We start from the raw sequence: 5252 nt of genomic DNA, 5'->3' as shown, positions 1-5252 counted from the left end.
GAAGAAGAAGAAAGCTTTTCAGCCCTCCCTCGTTTTGGAGTCCCAGTGTCTGTTGCTCCCATCTTTATGTCCATGTGTACCCAAGATGCAGTTCCTACTTAAAAGTGAGAACATGTGGTATTTGGTTTTCTGTTCCTGCGTTAATTTGCTTAGATAATGGCCTTCAGCTGCACCCATGTGGCTGCAAAGGACGTGATTTCGTTCTTTTTTTATGGCTCATGGTATTCCGTGGTGTGTATGTACCACATTTGCTTTATCCAATCATCTGTTGATGGACCCTGGAGGGTTTTCATGTCTCTGCTATCGTGACTAGAGCTTCAATAAACATACAAGTGCAGGTGTCTGTTTGGGAAAACAATTTATTTTCCTTTGGGTATATACCCAGTAATGGGATTCCTGGGTTGAATGGTAGTTCTATTTTTAGTTCTTTGAGAAATCTCCAAACTGCTTTCCACAATGGCTGAACTAATTTACCTTCCCACCAACAATGTATAAGTGTTTCCTTTTTTCTCTGTAGCCTCACCAACATCTGTTGGTGCCTCACTGTGGTTTTGATTTGTATTTCTCCAATAATTAGTAATGTTGAGCATTTTTTCATGCTTGTTGGCTGCTTGTGTATCTTCTTTTGAGAAGTGTCTGTTCAATGTCTTTTCTCCTTTAATGAGGTGTTTTTTTTTTGTTTTTTTGTTTTTCCTTGTTGATTTTGGGTTCCTTATGGATTCTGGATATTAGCCCTTTGTTGGACACATAGTTTATAAATATTTTCTTCCATTATGTAGGTTGTCAGTTTACTCTGTTGATAGTTTATTTTGCTGTACAAAAGCTTTTTAGTTTAAGTAGGTCCCAGATGTCAATTTTTGGTTTTGTTGCAATCGCTTTTGAGGACTCAGTCATAAATTCTTTGCCTAGGCCAATGTCCAGAAAACTATTTCCTAGGTTTGTTCTAGAGTTTTTATAACTTGAGGTCTTACAGTTAAATCTTTAATCCATTTTGAGTTAATTTTTATATGTGGTGAGAGGTAGGGGTCCAGTTTAATTCTTTGCAAATGGCATGCCAGCTATTCCAGCACCATTTGTTGAATAGGGTGTCCTTTTCCAATTGCTTATTCTGTTGACATTGTCAAAGATCAGTTAGTTGTAGATGTGCAGCTTTATTTCTGGGTTCTCTATTCTGTTGCATTGATTTGTGCCTATTTTTGCACAAGTACCATGCTGTTTTGGTTACTGTAGCCTTGTAGTGTAGTTCGAAGTTGGGTAATGTGGTGCCTCTAGCTTTGTCCTTTTTGCTTAGGTTTGCTTTTTCCATTCTGGCTCTTTTTGGTTCCACATGAATTTTAAAGTAGTTTTTTCCTAATTCTGTGAAAATAACATTGATAGTTTGAGAGAAATAGCATCAAATCTGTAGATTGCTTTGTCTTTCCCCATTTTTGAATCAGGCTGCTTGTTTGTCTTGTTGCTAGATTGCAGGAGTTCTTTATATATCCTGGACATCAATTCCGCATCAGATACATAATCTACGGTATCTTCCCCATTCTGTGGATTATCTTCTCACTCTATTTTGTTGTTGTTGTTGTTGTTTGGCTTTTGTTTTTTGGGTTTTTTTTTTGAGACAGAGTCTCACTCTGCTGCCCAGGTTGGAGTACAGTGGCATGATCTCGGCTCACTGCAGCCTCTGCCTCCCAGGTTCAAGTGATTCTCCTGCCTCAGCCTCCCGAGTAGCTTGGATTACAGGTGTCCACCACCACGTCTGGCTAATTTTTGTATTTTTAGTAGAGACGGAGTTTCACCATGTTGGCCAGGCTGGTCTCGAACTCCTGACCTCAGGTGATCTGCCCGCTTCAGCCTCCCAAAGTGCTGGGATTACACTTTTCACTCTATTGATAGTGTCCTTTGATGCACAAAAGTTTTTAATTTTCAGGAAGTCCAATTTGTCTAATTTTTTTGTTGCCTGTACTTTTGGTGCCATATTCAAAAACTCATTGTCAAATCCAGTGTCATGAAGTTTTTCTCCTATGTTTTTTTCTACTGCCTCTCCACTTTTTCCTGTGTGGGTCCACCTCAGGCCCAGATTCCTGGCCTCCCACAGACCTTTAAGAACGAAGGCTCCCAGGCACCTTCACACACCACAGACAGAACGAGGGAGGGGTGGCAGAGTGGGGCCCGGGCGGCAGTGGCCTCTGTCCTGCCTGTATCTTCTGCTGGTCCTTGGGGCTGGCCAGGACAGGGAAGATGGCGGCCCCTCCATGCTGGCCCTGGATCCCCTGGCAGCCCCCCGCTCCTGACACTGTCCAGTGACCTCAGACAACACAATTGAGAGTCAGTGCGTTTGAATTCCAAACCCCATCCTGCGTGTGTCAGGTGGATAGCGACATTTGCCGTATGTGGGTTGTTGTCTAGGTTTAATGAGAACATGGGAAATAGCATCAGTTCTTCTTCCGGCAATGTCATTTAGACATTTCCCTCTGTGAACTCTTTCCTGCCCTGGGCACACAGAACACACCTTCCTCTGTCTCCCACCTACTCTCTCCTGACCATCCCGGAGCCCCTGGGAGCTTTGTGGCACCCCCACAGCCCACACAAGGCTAAGCCTTCCTTTCTCTCCTCCGAGCCCTGCCAGCATTGCACTGACTTCCACGCAGGCCCAGAACTGTGAAGGCTCGTTGGCATGCACAGACGTTGTGTGCCGAGCTCCTGGAAATGCAGACTCCTCAGCTCTGGTGAGTGCTGTGATTAGATTCTGGAGGGGCCAGGAGTGTATTTTCACAAGCTCCCACCGTGGTTAGGTGCTGTGGCTGGAGAGCCTGAGATGTGCTGTTTTAACCACCTGGATCTTGACCCCCTTACTGCAGTGAACTTTGTCCTGGCCCAACCACCTCTTTCCCCGGCCACATGGAGGACTTTGCCGCCTCCTCCAATGGCTCCACCTCCAGCATCTGCCTTAGAAATGCCTCTCGTGCAGCGACTTGCCATCCTGCGGGTTCTCCCCTTGCTTACTGCCATGATCCCCACCTCATGGCCACCTCCAGCCCCCGAGCCTTCAGTTTTCCCAGTTCAGCAAGGGATCCTGGACCCCTCTGTGGGACCCCTACTCCTTTCTTAGGGGGGCATACCAGGCTTCTTGAAGCTTTGCTTCCTGAAGGGTGGTCCTGTGTTGTCTCCATCAGATCCAGCTGAAGAGCTTTGTTCGAAAGCCAGTCCTTAGTCAGTGTGGCCTCATGCCTGTAAGACCAGCGCTTTGGGGGCCGAGGTGGGAGGATCACTTGAGCTCAGGAGTTTGAGACCAGCCCTGGCATCATAGGGAGATCCCTATCTCTAGAAAAATAATAAAAAATAGTAGCCAGGCATTGTGGTGTGCCTCCATAGTCCCACCTACTCAGGAGGCTGAGGCAGGAGGATCCCTTGAGCCCAGTGCAAGGCTACAGTGAGCTATGATTGCACCACTGCACTCCAGCCTGGGTGACACAGCAAGACCCAATCTCATAAAAAAGAAAGGCAGTCCTCTCATCTACCAGACCAGACCACCTGGCCTATCTTGGTGGGGCCTGGGGCTGCTGTGTGCAGCAATGCTGGGTGTTCCTACTCACGCTGTCCCAGAAGCCTGACCTGAAATAGCAGCCTGGGCTGGAGGGACTGGCCGATGCCGGCTGGAGAGGAGAGAGGCGTTCCCAGGTCAGATCTTCTGCAGGGCCAGTTCCAGGCTCCTGTGGGCCGGTGGGGCTCCCAGCTCGTTCAGCTGTCTGGTTAGGAAAGCACAGCCCGTGAGGAGAGGGTGCCCAGCTTGAACCTGCACCCAAGGTCAGCCAGTCAACATCTGAAGATAACGGGCTCCACGGGGTGCCCACAAGCTCTCCACAGTCCCAATGCCAGTCTGCCTTCACGGATGTCTGAAGTGCTTTATCACTGGTGAGCTCAGTGCTGTCGAGAGCTCTGTGGCCCCTGCTCTGCCTGAATATGGGAGGAGCAGCAGCCCCGCCCTGGAGACGCTGAAAGCCCTTGGGTCTGCGCCTGCCCCCACCACGAGAGAGCCGTCCCCTGAAGCCATGAGCTTGATGCTGGGCTGTCTGGGGAGTAAAGCTTCCGGCCTCGCCTCGAGCTCAGTGCCTGCAGAGTAAGAGAAGGGTGGGCGTTCTATAACTTTCTGGAAGGGAGGAAGGAGGGCAGTCTGACTGGCTCCCTGCTCGTTTAGTTGTTTGTGGTTAGGAAAGTTGCCTGTGGGCTGATGAGGAACCTTGTTGTGGCCCTGCCGTGGGGCACCATGCCCAGCTCCTCCCGCCTCCAGAGATGAGCACCCTCTGAAGAGCCCGGAGGGGCTGACGCCAGCCCGCTGTGTCTGCCTCCTCTCCACAGGAGTCATTTCCTGTTTTTCCCTTGAGTTAGCTTGAGTGACCTGGTTCTTGACACAGGTGTGTTTCTGATGGAAACACCACCGGCTTGTACTCCTTGCCCCCCATGCCAGGCAGGCTTTCCTGGGTGCAGGCCGTCCACCCTGCACTGTGGCATCTTCTGGCCCCTCCTCCTCCTCAGCACCCACCCACGCTGGCTTCCCTGAGAAGCCAGAAGCCGCCGGGCAGGATTCCTTAGGCCTGAATGGTCCGGGGGGGAGGGCCGGGAGCCGCAGCACAGCAGCCACTTTCCACCACACCATGTCTTTCTCAACCGTCCACACTGGCCCCTACAACTGCATTTGTATCTCAGCCTCTCTCGGAGACAGAAAAAAGAGGAGGGTGCCAAAAGGACACAAAAAGTGGCAAAACGGTCATGCTTTTAAAAAATTATTTTAACAGCTTCATTGAAATATAATTCACATACCACAAAATCCACCCATTTAAAGGGCCTAATTGAACAGTTTTGAGTATATTCACAGGGTTGTGCAACGTTCTTACGATCTAATTGTAGAACATTTTTGTCCCCCTACAAAGAAACCCGGACCTCCTAAGTCTCTCCCGCGTCCTTGTAGCCTCACCAACAGCAGTCAACTCACCAGCACATGCACTTACCACGCAGGGTCTTCACGCCTGGCCTCTGCCACCCAGCGTTGTCCCCAAGGCCCACCCGCTTCATAGCGTGCGTCAGCGCCTCACTCCTTTGTGTGGCTGAGGAATATTCTATCACCTGCATCTTGTTACTCACTTACTGGGGGGTGGACATTTGGGTGGTTTCCGCCTTTTGACCATTACCGACGCTGCAGTAGAACGGGTGCATTTGTGAGTCGTTTCTCTCCGTATATGCCTGGAGTGAGGCGGCTGGGCCCT

Source organism: Mandrillus leucophaeus, unplaced genomic scaffold (genome assembly GCF_000951045.1).
Source record: "Mandrillus leucophaeus isolate KB7577 unplaced genomic scaffold, Mleu.le_1.0 Scaffold16, whole genome shotgun sequence".
NCBI classification, from domain to species: Eukaryota; Metazoa; Chordata; class Mammalia; order Primates; family Cercopithecidae; genus Mandrillus; species Mandrillus leucophaeus.
Note: the sequence above shows the minus strand (reverse complement) of the source record.